At 42.1% G+C, this 17,216-nt stretch overlaps 1 long non-coding RNA gene across 2 annotated transcripts in view; it reads right to left on the bottom strand.

Moving 5' to 3' along the window:
* LOC137524632 (uncharacterized) overlaps positions 1-17,216 on the bottom strand; it is a 185,306-nt gene that overhangs the window by 22,467 nt on the left and 145,623 nt on the right. For both annotated transcript variants that reach the window (XR_011022746.1, XR_011022747.1), the window contains exon 3: positions 14,206-14,428. This is a non-coding gene — a long non-coding RNA (uncharacterized lncRNA). The remainder of the gene's footprint in view (positions 1-14,205; positions 14,429-17,216) is intronic.

The following is a 17,216-nucleotide window of genomic DNA, read 5'->3' as shown; positions in this document are numbered from 1 at the left end:
TAAATAATAATAAAAATCTTGATTTATACTCTAAACAGACCGCATTAATAGACATCTATCACAAATATAACACTTTTACAATAGATGTTTAAAGAAGCAGAAATGTATAAGATAACCAGTTCTACTTGTGCTCTCTCTCTATATGTCTTTCTGAACATGTTTCTCTGCAGTCTGACATTGCACTTTGCCTCAGACTGCCAATGGTCTCATATATTCTGGAATTTGAAGAACAACACCTCTAAAGCCAGTACAATTTTAGCGCAACATTGACATTGAACACAACTCAAATAAGGCATTTTGCTTTGCCTGTAATAAAATAACAAAACGGTATATGCTAGACTAGAAATAGATACACCAAAGTGCATTTATAAAGGTCCATCATAAAAGGTTACTAAAAGGATTTGTCTCAAATGTTATATTGCAAGAACAACGTGACCTGGCCAGTCTTACATTTTGAACAGAACAGCTAAATTTAGCCCATTTTATTTAAAACCTAAAATGTAGGCTGACAGCTAAATGCAGAGATGAGATGCTGTATATCAGGAAAGCCTTGGGGCTAGTGTACACGGGCCTTCGTTTGATGCGTCTAATCCACATTTCAAAGTAGTGGAAATGGTTCTGAGAGCAGTGTTTGAAATTTTAATGGTACCTCATGAAGTAGTGTGTATCTTTATTTAGAATTGCTTTTGTCATACTTTGTTGTTTTGTATTTATGAAAACACTGTTATGTTCTGTATTAGTGAGGACACTACATTCTCATAGTTTTGCTGCACTTTTGTGACCGCAGTGGGCATTCAACTCTTTTCCTCTCTTCTATAGTCACACAATTCCATCAACCTTCACACATAACTTTACTCAGAGATTGGATATTTACAACACAGATGTAAAATGGTAATGTTACAGTAATTACCATAGCATATGTGAATCTTATCTGAATCTTGTGGTATGATCTACCCTTCTATGATCTACTAATCGATTTTACTGCAATCTTTCTGTGAATCTCATCTGAATCTTATGGTATGATCTGCCCTTCTATGATCTAATAATCGATTTTGCTGCAATCTTTCTGTAAATCTTATGGTATGATCTGCTCTTCTATGATCTACTGTAACGATCAATGTCATCACACAGAGAGAATCTGATTATCGTGATCTGCAGTATCACCAAGACTACAGATTATACCTGATTATTGATGATCTGCAGAATCACCGATAATCTAAGTAAAACTAACCTCTGGACACCTTTATAGTGTGTTTGGTGCAACCGTAATGACTTTGAGTAAGACCACCCGAGGAGCACGTGGTCTCTGGCAGTATGGGCGATACCGCCTTTTTGGGAAGTGCAAAAACCTTCCAGCAGCCTGAGGCCTCCATAGGGGTGGAGTCCAAGGCTGAAGGTGGGAAGAACCTGTGAGTGAGTGACACCTGAAGGTGGATGTCACTAGCAGGTCTGGAGACTATCTCTTAAAGAGAGAGATAGCTCTCTAGGTCGGGCAAGCCAGGTCGGTAACACACAGACAGACAAGGTACATAGACAGAAGGCTGATTCGGTATCCAAAGGCAGGCAGGGTTTGGCAACAGATAATCAGATATGCGTAGGTACCGAATCAGAAAACAGAGGGATAGTCAGAAATGCAATAGGTCATAACAGATATCAACAATGCCTAGTCTTAGGTGTGAGGTCCGTGGTCTCTACACCCTGGAACTAGTCTGAAGTATAACAGAATGATAACACAGAGTCCCTAATCTTGGGTGTGAGGTCCGTGGTCTCGACACCCTGGAACTAGTCTGAAGTATAACAGAATGATAACACAGAAGTAATCTGGCTCAGTGTGAATTCCCAGGTCCTCCTGGTTCTAACACACTGTAGGATCTGACTATGGTCTGAGTGCTTCCACGTAAGTGTTCGCAACGGCAGACAACTTAAGACTGACCAGCAGTGACTATAAATAGCGCGGCGCTCTCCGGCGCCACCAATCAGCGATCAACCAATAGCCACTTGCTTTGAGGTCAGCTGACCAACCTGGTCAGCTGATCCCTCCTTGTTTGTCATAAAGGTTCTGCCTCTCAGCGCGCGCGCGTATTCCTCAGCCTGTGTGAACTAACAGGCCCAGCCACACCAGACGCACGCTGCTGCGTGCAAACCGCCGCGCTAGACGCAGAATCAGCCCCCTTGCCGCCAGTACACGCGGCGGCTTTTCCGCGTTTTATCACATCTACTAATCCATTTTACTGCAATCTTTCTGTGAATCTTATCTGAATCTTGTGGTATGATCTGTCCTTCTATGATCTACTAATCGATTTTACTGCAATCTTTCTGTGAATCTTATCTGAATCTTGTGGTATGATCTGCTCTTCTATGATCTACTAATTGATTTTACTTCCAATCTTTCTGTGAATCTTATGATGTGCTTCAATACTTTGCATTTCTACTATATTCCATGGCTCCCATCTCTAGTACTATGCTAATTTGGCCCTAACACCTATAGACAATTGAGCTGCTTCCTGTTTATTTACCTGAGTTCAATCTACTCTGACCTGCTGCGGGCTGAGCTCTCAGATTCACACCTGCAGTCAATCTACAATGAGGCCTCCTAAGCAGAAGCTAGCAGTCTTCTTTATAAATCAGGCAATAGGTGGATAGACGTTGGTCAATGTATCTACTGGTATTTCAAAGTACACCAGTTTTTTTAAGTACAAAGATAACGACCAGAATTAGACCAAAATTGAACCAGAAGAGAACAGAAGGAACGGACACAAGACTCTGTAAGTCTGCCAATCTGATTGCTCTTTACTATTAACCTACTCTCCCCTGCTATCTTCAGATCTCAAAACCCAATGCATTCTCCTGCTGTCAGCAACTCTCTGTACATTTCTCCCTTTTTTATCATCTCCACAGGTTGCTTCTCATGAGATGTTCCTATTCGTAAAACCTCACTTTACGTTTCATGCTCCTTCTACTCAGAAATCTAAACTCACCCTTTCCTTCGGTCTTTGTGCCTCCTCCTTCTCCTGGACCCTCTCTGCCAGCTCACAGCTCACTTTTCAATACTAATCACACCGCTAACAGCCAGCCACATGCACATCCCAACTGCCAGAACCTCATTATTATTCCTCTTCTTCCCCCTCCTCCCCATCTATCTCTGCTGCACTCAGGAATGCTCGCTCATTCTGCAACAAACTTCCTTTCATCTACGACCTTTTCAGTTTTAATGCCTTCACCTTCCTTGGGGTCACGAAAACATGGCTGACTCCTGACACTGTTTCATCTGCCGCCCTCTCTTATGGGGGATACGACTTTAGTCACACTCCTAGAAGTGGGAATAAACATGGAGGTGGTGTGGGCATTGTCCTTTCTGATAGATGCTCCTTTAAGCTGCTTACTCGTATTCCTTCTCCTTTTTTGCCATCCTTTAAAGTCCATGCAGTCTGACTATACTCTCCCTCTAACCTCCAGATCACTATTATCTACCGCCCCCCTGGCCATGCTTCTGTCTTCCATGCTGCCACAATCATGCTACATAAATGCAGAAACTACCACAACATAGACATGCAATCTGTCCCTGACACCCTGGCACCTCTCCTCACACCACCATTCACTGACCCAGACTCAGCAGCTACACATTACAACAGCTCAATTGTACAAGTCATGGATGCAGTCGCACCTCTTACCAATGTCTGCCCACACCGTGTCAGTCGTCAACCCTGGCTAACCAATAGGGATGCTCATTCGGATTCCGCGGAAATGCAATTTCCGAAATTCCGATCGGAAATTGCATTTCCGCATCGGAATGCGGAAATCGGTAATGCAAGTGCGTTAGGCGGATTTCCGCCGGAAATCGCGGAAATTTCCGCCGGAAATCGCGGAAATTCCGCCCGACTTTAACATCGATTTTCTCAAAAACTATAAGGTCTTTTTGAAAACTTTTTTTGCATCTTGTTCAGAAGATTCAGTTTGATAAACCCTGAAAATTTGGTGTTTCTAGGACTTAAGGGGGTTTTGCTATTAACCGGTAATATCGGCGGATTTTTACTGTGATGTAATGCAGAAAATCTGCATCTGCCTATTTTCTGCATTTACATTACAGTAAAAATCCGCCGACTTTAGCAGTGAATAGCAAATCACCCATAAGTCCTAGAAACACCAAATTTTCAGGGTTTATTAAACAGAATCTTCTGAACAAGATGCAAAAAAAGTTTTCAAAAAGATCTTATAGTTTTTGAGAAAATCGATGTTAAAGTTGGGCGGAATTTCCGCAATTTCCGGCGGAAATTCCGCATTGGAATGCGGAAATTGGTAGCGGAAAGCGGAATCGGTATTTAGCAATGGCGGAATGCGGATTTACCGCGGAATCGGAAATTGGCATTTCCGACCATCCCTACTATCCAAAGCTACTAAACAGCTAAAGGGGTCCTCTAGAGTAGCTGAACGGCATTGGAGAAAAAAAATACTAATGAGGACTTCATTTTATACAAAAAAGCCTTGAACAACTTTAGAAATGCTCTCTCTTCTGCTAAACTGTCATATTTTTCCTCCCTCATATCCTCCCACTCGCATAATCCAAAGCACTTGTTCAGCACTTTTAACTCTCTTCTCCATTTACACCCTCCTCCTCCTTCTTCATGCTTATCAGCTGAAAAATTTGCGACATATTTCACGGATAAAATTGCCAAACTCCAAAATGTTTTTTCCATGCAGACCTCAAACTCCATCTCCATCCCTGTTGTTGATTGCTCTCTATCTGCCACTTTCCGAACATTCTCTCTCCTCTCTAATTTCCAAATCTCATCTAACCACCTTTTCTTTGAATCCTATTCCCTCCCATCTTATTCGGCAGCTATCCTTATCCCTGCCCTAACATTGCTGTTTAACCTATTGCTCTCCACTGGTATTATTCCATCCCCACTCAAAAAGGCTGTTGTAACACCATTACTTCAAAAAACATCTCTAGATCCCACTGTGCTCGCTAACTTCTGCCCAGTGTCACTTCTCCCATCTGCATACTTGAGCACCACATTCATGCTGAACTAAGCCATTATTTATCTGCCAATTCCCTGCTTGTTCAGTTCCAGTCTGGCTTCCAGGCAAACCACTCCACAGAAACAGTCCTTGCTAAAGTGGCCAATGATCTTCTCACAGCTAAATCCAAAGACCGTTATTCCATACTCATCTTTCTTGATTTGTCATCAGCGTTTGATACTGTTGACCACACTTTACTCCTACAGATCCTTTCATCTATAGGCATAAAGGGTCTCGCTTTCTCTCAAGGCTCTGTCCTCGGTCGCCTTCTCTTTTCCATCTACATGCATGACCTTGGGAAATTAATCAACTCATTTGGCTTTCAATACCACCTATATGCAGATGATACATAACTGTACCTCTCGCCCCCAGACCTTAACTCCCTCCTCCTCGACTCTGTCAGCTATATCCGGTTTTATGTCCTCTCGCTTCTTAAAACTTAATATGAATAAAACAGAACTAATTGTCTTTCTCCTATCTCTGTCCACCTCTCTGCGTGATATAACAATAAATGTTAATAACACCCCTATAACTTCAGTTCCCAAAGCATGATGCTTAGGGGTAATATTTGATTCTTCTCTCTCATTTATTCCTCACATTAACTCCCTAACCAGCTCCTGTCATCTCCAACTCAAAAACATTGCACGCATCCAACCTTTTCTCACTTAGGACACTACTAAAATGTTAGGACATGCTTTTATTATATCTTGCTTGGACTATTGTAATATATTGCTTGCTGGACTTCCAACTAACTTACTGGCACCCCTCCAATCTGTATTGAACTCGGCTGCTCGTCTCATTCATCTCTTTTCTTGGTCTTCTTCTGTGGCTCCTCTCTGTCAAGCTCTTCATTGCTCATCAATTAATCAGAGGATACAGTTCAAACTCGTAACCCTAACCTCATCGCATTCACGTATACAGGACTTCTCACGTGCCCCACCCCTCCTCCGGAATGCCCTTAAACAGCACATCCGTCACTCTGAAAACTTGAAACGATGCCTCAAAACTCACCTTTTCCAACAAGCATATGCTCTAACTTAGGCCATTCCCCCTTCCACCTCACGTCTCGTTTAACTCCTTACTAAATAACCTAAACATGCACTGCCTGTTGTATACTGCAACCTTCCCCACCTCTTGTCCCCCCCCCCCACCTCCCATTCCTTTCAATTGTAAGCTTGCAAGGGCAGGGCTCTCTCTCCCTTTTGTGTCTTGGAATTTGTTATTCATTTCATAGCTTGCACGCTGTTATACGTTTTATTCATTATGTTACATCTGTCATTTGTTTGTTTTCCAACTTTGTACGGAATATGTTGGCGCTTTAAAAATAAATAATAATAATATACTCAAAAGTAAAACAGGCTGAACTATATATAAAATTAAGAATTATGGTGACCAGGTTCATTTAGATATAGTCTAATACAGTAGCAAGAAAAAGTATGTGAACCCTTTGGAATTATATGGTTTTCTGCACAAATTGGTCAAAAAAGTGATCTGATCTTCATCTAAGTCACCCCAATAGACTTTCTTGTTTTTCTTGTGTTTAAGCCATTCTGTTGATTTACGTCTTTGCTTTGGGTTGTTGTCCTGTTGCAACACCCATCTTCAGCTAAACTTCAGCTGGTGGACAAATGGCCCTAAGTTCTCCTGCAAAATGTCTTGATAAACTTTGGAATTCATTTTCCTTCGATGACAGCAATCCGTCCAGGCCCTAACGCAGCAAAGCAGCCCCCAACCATGATGCCCCCACCACCATACTTCACAGTTGGGATGAAGTTTTTATGTTGGTTTGCTGTGCCTCTTTTTTTCACTACATAGTGTTGTGTTTCTTCGAACAACTCAACTTTGGTTTCATCTGTCCACAGAATATTTTGCCAGTACTGCTGTGGAACATCCAGGTGCTCTTTTGCAAACTTCAAACGTGCAGCAATGTTTTTTTTTGGACAGCAGTGGCTACCTCTGTGGTATCCTTCCATTAACTCCATTCTTGTTTAGTGTTTTACATATCATGGATTCACTTACATGGATGTTAGCATATGCCAGAGACTTTTGTAAGTCTTTAGCTGACACTCTAGGATTCTTCTTCACCTCATTGAGCATTCTGTGCTGTGCTCTTGCAGTCATCTTTACAGGACGGGAAAAGCAAACCCCAAACTGGTGTGTGTTTTTTATAGGGCAGGGCAGATGTAACCAACACTTCCATTCTCATCTCATTGATTGTACTCCAGCTGGCTTACACCTCACTCCAATTAGCACTTGGAGATGTTATTAGTCTAGGGCAGTGATGGCTAACCTTGGCACTCCAGCTGTGATGGAACTACAAGTCCCATGAGGCTTTGCAATACTCTGACAGCTCTAAGCATAACACGGGGAGGCAGAGGCATGATGGGATTTGTAGTTTTGTCACAGCTGGAGTGCCAAAGTTAGCCATCACTGGTCTAGGGGTTCACATACTTTTTCCACCTGCACTGTGAATGTTTACATGATGTGTTCAATAAAACATAGAGACATTTAATTATTTGTGTGGTATCAGTTGAAGCAGACTGGGGTTGTCTATTGTTGTGACTTAGGTGAAGATCAGATCACATTTTATGATCAATTTGTCCAGAAATCCATATCATTCCAAAGGGTTCACATACTTTTTCTTACTACTGAATTATGCCTCAAAACAAAACACAAAAATACACTTTTATTTCCAAATAAAATATTGTCCCTATACATTTTACTGTAGTGATAACCAGGATAAATAGGCAAATAAAATATGTGGGTTTTATCTGCAGTAACATGGTTTATTTTAAATAATGGATGAAACTGGAGAAATGAATAAATAAATAAATAGAGAGAGTATTTAGGTATGATAAGTAGTGATTAAGTGAGTGACAAATGAATGAAGCAGTAAACACCCTTGCAGCGGGATCCTGTACAAACATCAGGAGGTAATGAGGGCCCTTATATGCAGAATGCGTAGAAATAGTCCAATAGTGATGTAATGAAAGCATGAACTAGGTTTTGCAGATCTTTTTGCAGAATCTGAAGTGAGAGTAATACAAAGGCTGCCATCATTCCCTAATAAACAATGCCAGTTGTGTAACTTTGGTGCTGATGCTCTGCCTCTAAGTCACTGGCCCAGAATGAGCATGCAGATCAGATGCAGACTTTGGTCTGACTCCACTGGCTGCATGCTTGTTGCAAATGTGTGACTCCAAAACAACTAAAGCTCAGCATGACAGCCTTGTTAAATCAAAGTAGGAATATTTCTAGACAGCAGAGATTTGATTTTGAAACTTTGCTTTCCATGGCAGTTAATACACCCAAGCTGTGCAAATGGTAAGAGCTATTTAGACCCACAGTTGTGATGACTGGAAATGGAACTATTTTGCTGGAAGACCACCAATGACAATAACCTCAGTTTTGTCAGCAGTTTGTTTCAGCTAATTCTCAGGCATCCACTCCTATAGCTATGATAGCTATGAAGTGTTTGTGTTTTGAGTGTGGTCTGTCACATCAGTTTTAACCACTTAAGTACCAGCGGTCTCTGCCCCCTTAAGGACCAGAGACCGCTGGTACAGGAACGCGGAATCCCGACGAAATGCCGCACATACCTGCCGCAACTGCCACTCGCTGGGACCCCAAGGACATAGACTCTGCCGTCTCTATGACGGCAGAGCCATGTGAGCCGGTCAGGAGCCGCTTTCATTGGCTCCTGACCGTGTCTATCAATGTAAGCCAATGGGAGCGGCTTACATTGATAGACACGGCCAGGAGCCTATGAAACGGCTCCTGACCGGCTCACATGGCTCTGCCGTCATAGAGACAGGCAGAGCCTGTGAGATGCGTTGAGACTCGTTGGGTTCGAGCAGCGCGATCGGTGGGGAGCGGTGGAAACGCGCAGCGGCGGCTAATTGAAATCTACGCCTTGCCAGCCAGGAGCCCACCAAAACAGGACGTAGATTTCAATTAGCTTGGTCCTAAAATAGTTAAAGGCTAAATATACTTGGATGTCACCAACATATCTTTGGTCCTTCAGGATTTTTCTAGATGTTTTTTCTGAGAGCTACTTTGTACCTATTCACCATTGTGAATAGAGAATGGGTCAGAATTAAGCCCTGGAACACATCATATTTTAGTGGTACAGAGCTACAATCACTAGAGAACCAACCTACTGATACCTTGGTACTCCTGTAAAGGAACTAAAACTGGGGTTGGTCCTGAAAGTTAAAGTGAAATACACTTTTTGGACAACTTAAAAACAAGTATGGCTAGTGAAAAAAAACTTTCCTAGTAGTTTTGGGTTACCCCGAGCTGTTGTGGTTTTCTGTTGTCATGAAACAAAAGGGGCATTCAATAGTTTGCATTGTCAAACTGTTGACTTTAAATAGCATTATATCACACTTATGCCAGTTTTTATTTTAACTGATAGCTAACATGGTACAGCAATCTGTCCCTGAAAAATACATCTTAGTTCAAGTACTTGTAATAAACCTGCTCACCTAAATTCTACAGAAGTAAAAAGTTAATTTCTACATCTTTTGCTTTAAGAAACCCTTTCTCATGTTATCTAGCCCTATAGGAGCTAACTGCCAGGCTTTGCTCCCACAAACCTTCTCTGGGAGCCTAGTTGTCTGAATGCTGCCCTTAAACCACACCCCTCCTTTAGCTTACAGGAGGGAGGACAAGTGGCAGTCTGACCTCACTCTGCCAGACCTCTCTGCAGGAAGAGATTGAGTGGCATACTATGTTACATCCACCTCCCATTAGGAACTGTGTGCATAAGGGCCCTTTTACACTTAATCAGTTGCTCTCAGTTAAAACGGAAAGAAAACTGATTTTCAAAGTAATGCCCATGTTTTCCTATGGCACCTTTTACACTTAACGCGTTTTAACTGAAATATTCTTCCCAATGCACTGCTATGGAAAAAACGCGTACCAACGCGCACTAACGCATACTAACGCACACCAACTGATTAAGTGTAAAAGGGCCCTAAGACTGAGCAACAAGTTGGGCCCTCACCCTCTCCTAGACAGTACTGTCACGCACAGCTTCCAGAAGAGATCACAGGCCAGGGTTATGGGCCCCAGCATTTCTAACTACAACACATTTTTTTAAACTTTCAACATGCTATTTCTAAGCTTTGCAGGGGATGGCAGGCATACATTACAATGTATTTAACCAAATGGCAGCTTCAAACGAGATATATCATTTGAAGCTGCTTGTCCAATGTAAACCTCTGACGGGATAACTCCTTTGGCTGCACTAGGCGTGGGAGTAAGAAGCTATATTTACCTGCTCCGGGCGGCTTTTTCTCTGCCTCCACCGGCGGCTCTGAACTCAGCTGGTCTCTTGGGTCCCGGTCACATCCAATCACATGATATGACATGTGGTCGTGATCCAGGAGACCGTGTAGGCGGTGCAGCGCCACCCGGGGGTGTAAGAGGGGTGATGGAACAAACTCTGCAACGTTGACATGGTCTCCTGGATTGATCACATGTCATGCCATGTGATCGGGACCAAGGAGACCTGCCCAGAGTAAGTCGCCACTGTGTCCGGACAGGTATGTATGAGCGGATAGGTTGAATATGAGCCCAAGCACCTAGTGGGACACAATAGATCACAGCTGCGTACAGACGAAAAGCTGTCCCAATACAGCCTCCTCTGATCACAAACACAATTCTGACGCGCTGATGAGCTCCCACATGCAATCTAAGTATCTTCTACCACACTCTTCACTTCCTAACCCTCTTAAAGTATTCCACCAATAATACATATACTGTATATGGAAAAGAAAAAAGAGCAGTGGACTCCTTTCAGGGGTAGAGTAAATATAGACAAGGCTTTAATAAATCCAATAAAAAATGTACATAAAAACTCACATTTGTGGGTCCTAAACCCTTTTGCTTTACTCTGCATAAAAGTAAAACTATTGTATGAAACACAAAAAGTAAGTAATGTTAAAAAAACTAAGTATAGACCTACATTATCGATAACCAAGGGTTTGCGAGACAAGTAACTAATGGGTTACACAAGACTAAAGCAAAAATGTGTTTGCACATATGCCTTCCAAAGAACTACTGTGCACTTTCTAAGTAAAGCATGTGACAAGCATAAATAAAATGTTTTAGTGACAGAGGACTGAAACAAACTACACTGCTCAAACAGTAAATTACATTTCACTGAACTGTTACCCTTGAGGTCTGCCATCCATGAGAAGTGCTTGTGTTCAGTAATATTTGTTAAGGGTCTGCTATAAATGGCCAATACTGGGAATATTCCAAGAACTGTTTCATAACTGGGCTGTGATCCCTGTAAACGTATTTTGCTCTGGTTAAATAGGAGGTTTAACTGAACAGAACGGTCACTGCTGTATTTGTTTGCTGTTTTTCTGATCCAGGCTAAGCAGCAGCTATAATCCTATGCTCACTAACCCTGAAAGCTTGCTGGAAAGTAAATTAGCATTTATCATTATTTCTTTGTGGTTTATTATGATGGATTTCTTTGCTTCTTTATCCATGTATTGACTAGGATTTACAGCTGCTCTGTAGTATAGACGCTGGAGGTTGGTTTCCAGAGCCAATCACAACCCAATACCACACATAGAAGTCTACATTTAGATAAAATCTGAGTTAGGTGCTAGCAGGCAAGTGTGCCGGTTTTGTATTCCATTTGAATTTACACTGATTCAGCTGCACTGCTAGCACCTGGCACGGACAGGCTTACTGCTTACTGTAAGTGACAGCGACATAGGAGAAAAGTAACTTATGGCTTTTACTCTAGTAGAAATGTACTTCTTATTTGTGTATGTTTTACATTTTAAGATTTTCGCGACCGTTCCTCTTTAAGTCTGACTGGGTCCTGCCTGGAGAGAAGGAGAGAAACTGTCTCATTCATAGCTGAATGTTAAGGCTTTTGGGCAGAAAAAGAAAAAAAAGAAACACAGCCTAGTTACTTGTATGCTTGACACTGTACATATACATGTCTATCTCATCATGTCACTTTATGTACACTTTAATGATGAGGAGATTAGAACTTTATGGGTGTTATAACATCTCTTGCGTGGCCACTGTGATGTTGTAGAATGGAGTTGCGGCTAACCAGGTGCCTTCGAACGGAACTGTGTTATGGATAGGAATTGCACAAGTGAGAAATACATCAGTTTTGAACAAATCAACAACTCCATTTGTGTAAATGCAACACAACCCTGCAATGAACCAAGAGAAACACTTCAAGCTGATGAAAGAACTTTGCCTTGAAAACTGAAGATATGCAACCAGTGGCATCGCTAGGGGGTTTGATGCGGGGCATCGCCCTCGAACCTGTTGCCATGGTGTCCCGGATCATCCCCCAGGGCAGTTTCAGCCAGTTTGCGCGGTAGGAGGGAGCGCGCTGGGCGGAGCGGCGGGGGGAGCGGGCACAGGTAATTACAAACTCACCTTCCTCCGCGATCCCGGCACGAAGCCTCCAGCTTCTTTCTATTTCTTCCCCCGGTGTCCATCCATTGGTTACAGCACCTCCTGTGATGACGTAACCGCATGTCATCACAGGATACACTGTTACCAATGGATGGATGCCGGGGGAGAAAGTAGCAAGAAGCTGGAGGCTTCATGTGAGGATTGCGAAGGAAGTTGAGTTTGTAATTACCTGCGCCCGCTCCCCTTGCCGCTGGAGGTACCTACCTATCTAACCTATACAGGGGAAACCTACCTATCTAACCTATACTGGGGATACCTACCTATCTAGCCTATACTGGGGAAACCTACCTATCTAACCTATACTAGGGAAATCTGCATATCTAACCTATACTGGGGAAACCTACCTATCTAACCTATACTAGGGAACCTACCTATCTAACCCATACTAGGGAAACCTGCCTATCTAACCTATACTGGGGACAGCTACCTATCTAACCTATACTGGGGAAACCTACCTATCTAACCTATACTGGGGAACCTACCTATCTAACCTATACTAGGGAAACCTGCCTATCTAACCTATACTGGGAAAACCCACCTATCTAACCTATACTGGAGACACCTACCTATCTAACCTACACTGGAGGCACCTACTTATCTAACCTATACTGGAGGCTCCTACCTATCTAACCTATACTGTGGGCACCTGCCTATCTAACCGATACTGGGGAAATCTACCTATCTAACCTATACTGGGGGCAATTACCTATTTAACCTGTACTGGTTCACCTACCTATCTAACCTATACTTGTGGCAATTATATTAGCTACCCTATACTGGACGCAAATATGCCTGGCTACCTATACTGGGGGTAACTTATACCTGGCCTGGGGGGGCGGTGAATTTTACACTCTCGCCCTGGGTGCAATTTAGCCTAGACACTGTCCTGCCCTCCCCCCGCAGTGTGCCGGCTCTCGGTCCCCGCTGCCTCTGCATTTAGACCTTAGATCAGCGGTGACCAGACAGAGGCACACGCTACCCACGGACACGGAGCATGCAAGCCCAGCATAACCACTGGAGTACAGCACACAGGCCAGCCTGCCGAAGACAAGACAGAATCCAGGTGAGGGGCTTATTTATGTGAAATGCTGCCTATTTAATATATTTAAGTTACCCCACTGATATGTTCATGTAAATTTGGCCCCACCTATGACCACACCCACTTTCCCACGACACGACCATGCCCATTTTTCGTTTAGTTTTGTTAGTTACACTATCTGGAATTTTTCGAAATTAATAAATGAAATAGTCATGGGATTAAAAAAATCTTGCTTTAGAACATTTTTTGCACAAGTACCTAAGGCTTTTGTCAAGCACAGCTCATGTGAACCATCATATTTTTCACAGGTCCCTAAACTAAAGCCTGGTATACACATTCACTTTTGATTGGTCAGCGACTGGCCAATTTTACCACCCCATGTAGTATGACTGCCAACAGATTTTAAACACTATGAACAGATTGTGTATGTAAGCTCTTACAACACGGAAGAGGTAAAACTGGCAAATCAGTCAATCAAAATTGGTAGTGTACTAGGCTTAAGGAAGAGATCTGCTTATTGAAGTAATCCTATTTAGCTTCAATTCCAATATGTTGTAATTTATAAAAAAAAAAAAAACACGCAATAGGTGCAGAGACAGATGCTTTAGTGACTTTTTCACACTCTTTCACCACTTACAAGTTTATAGAACACAAGTATTACCCAGGTTCATTAGATATCTTACCCTATGTAGCCAATTTCCTATTCAGCCCCATCTTGGGATAACTGAAGTGGACAGGGTGCCTTCCCATGTGGCAACTCTCCTTTTCTTTTTGCCATGTTTTGTTGTGTTTATGGTCTTGAGGCATACAAAATCCATGGTTTCTTGCTCCACCCACTTACTAATTCTGACCAGTATGGTGGGGCTGGTCCTGGACAGCTCTGCCCATAAAACGCATCAAGAAATCCTGTGTGGGCAAGAGATGGAGTGAGCCCGTTAATAGACACAAACACACACAATGATGCCTAAACCCTCTGCCTCTCAAAGGAAAGGTGAGGTGGGGGAAGTTGAGTATTACTTACTTGGGCTTCTTACAGCCCCCTTGTGGCTCTGCTTTCCTGCTATTTATCCTCGAAGCAGCAAAGCAGAGCCACAAGAGGGAAGACTTGGCCTTGAAAAGACATCACAGAAGACTGACTCAGCTATAATTATTCCGGGCAAAGCTAGACTGAATGGTCAGTCGGGGATTCTTACAGGGCTGATAACAGGCAGATTTAGCAGAGAAGAATAAAACAGAGAGCAGGGTAGGTGTTTACTGTCATGTTCCTATTGATATATAAGGTAAAATACATGAGGGTGCTTCATCTCTGGTTCCCTTTAAAGGACACCTGAAGTCAAGAGGGATATACAGTAGAGGCTGCCATGTGTTCCTTTTTAAACAATACTAGTTTCCTGAAATAATAATCATGGTAAATGTTAAGCAGAGGCTTAGTGTTTTAGGGTTGTCACAAACACACACAAAATCTGATAACGAAAAAACTCCACCACATGGCATAAAGTTTGTAAAGCATGCAGGGACGGTTCAAGTAACAATTGGGCCCTAGGGCAAATTTAGCCTGGGGGCCCCCGAACAGACACCCCCCCGACCAAAACGTGTCATTAGAGGCCCTTTGTTGCAGCCAAATTTCCCTCCTGGGCCCCTGAGCTGGTTGCTGACCCTCCCCCAATCACCTCCCAACTTAACTGGGAGCAACAGTTAAGATGGGGGAGGGACACCTTAGGGGCCCCTACAGGCTCTGGGGCCCTGGGGCAATTGCCCATTTTTTCCTATGGTAGCTCCGGCCCTGAAAGCATTAAAGTGGCGACTTTTATTTGTATATGTTTTTACGCAAATTCCTAAAGGAACTTAAAGGGAACCCAAGGTGAGAGACATATGGGAGTCAACATATTTATTTCCTTATAAAAGTGCCCATTGCCTATAAAGGTGTCCATTGACGGTACAATTTTTTCACCAAATGCGATCTTTCAATGTGATTTTTATGATCGAATTGTATAGAAAATGCAACGTTTATGAAGGCAATCGATAAGGAAGGATTCTTTGGTTAATTGCTAAATAGGATAAAATCGATCTGAAAGTTGTATTTTATAATCACATTTGAAGAAAGAATCATTCCGTAAACGTACACAATTGATAATTGCCTTCCGATTAGTTACAATCATTCAAATTGCATCGAAAGATTGTATTTAGTAAAAAATCATACTGTTAATGGACACCTTAATACTTTTAGCCATAGAACGCAGGCTTGAGACGCACTGTAGAGCTCTTTCTCATCTGTGAACACTGCGTTTAAAAAAAATTTGAATTGCATAAAAATCACAGTAAAAATCACAATTTTTTTTGAAAAATCGCGATCACAGCAATTCTGCCACAAATTTTCCCATGATTTTAATGCAAGTCAATGGGAGCATTTCTTTAAAGAAAAACTGACAAGATTATTAAGACACTACTGATCAGAAAGATGAGAAGGACTGCCAGGCAACTGGTATTGTTTAAAAATAAATAAATATGGCAAATAACTGTGGCAAAAGTTCCTTTTAAGAATTATTACATGGACTAATCTGCAGAAACAATGCTACTTATTCAATTATAATTATTATTTTATAAGTAGCTATTCATCTATATACAGTATATGTGGCTGGATAGTGTACTGGTTAAGGGCACCGCCTTTGACATAGGAGACCAGGGTTCGAATCCTGGCTAGGTCAAGTATCTATTCAGTAAGGAGTTCAAGGCAAGACCCCCTAACACTGCTGGGTGGCCTCTTGAGTGCGTCCCAGTGGCTGCAGCTCTTGAGCGCTTTGAGTCCGACAGGAGAAAAGCGCTATACAAATGTTCAGATTATTATTATCAGATTATATGATATTAGGCAATCAGCCAAAAGAGAGCCTGACAACCAATATTCAAAAAAAAAGATTGCATAAAGATTACATAAATTTCAAAACAAAATGAAAACCTGTATCCTGAAGCATGGGGGTCTTTTTATTATTTATGCATGACTGAATAGTTCAATAAGAAGAAAAACTATTGAAAGTGGACCTGACTTCAGAACTTCGCCTCTGCTCTAAAAGATCATAAGAACAGCATAATAACCTTAAAGAAAAACATGTATTTGTTTCAGCTGATACAAATCCTGCAATAATTCTGCAGTGTCTGCTTCCTGCTTTCATGGAAGCAGGCAACATGTTAACTGTTACAGTTAATATGTTATGTCTACAAGTTAGCTTCTCTGCCGAGGCACCAGGTGACACAGCTAGAAGATCAAATTACAGTTGTGATGAGTCACAAATGATGGAGCATTAGACAGACTAAACTCTCTAAATACACACAGGGTGCATTTCCCTATGGTTTCCTTCCTGTCCTGTGCAAGAGTTCAGGTCCACTTTAAGTAATTCATATTATTACATTGACACATTCTTATTGTCCTACAACCCCCGAAAAACGTGAAATTCTTTGTAAAATGAGAACAATGTATAATGTCAACTCCAGACCACACCTCAAAGGCTGAACGAATAGTACATGTGACTAAATACTGGAATTCAGTTTGTAATTTTCTATGCAGTTTTATCCGAACGTTATCAGGAGTTGCCTTAGATTATTCAGCAGCTTTAGTCGAAAGACAAATCTGTATGAATTCCGACCACACCCAAAGCTTATTTAGCTTTAGATAGACTGTAAAAACAGCAACGAAGATTGC

The sequence above is a fragment of the Hyperolius riggenbachi genome, chromosome 7, assembly GCF_040937935.1.
Source record: "Hyperolius riggenbachi isolate aHypRig1 chromosome 7, aHypRig1.pri, whole genome shotgun sequence".
In the NCBI taxonomy this organism is placed as follows: domain Eukaryota; kingdom Metazoa; phylum Chordata; class Amphibia; order Anura; family Hyperoliidae; genus Hyperolius; species Hyperolius riggenbachi.
The sequence above is the reverse complement of the archived record's forward strand: the minus strand, read 5'-3'. Positions and strand labels throughout refer to the sequence as shown.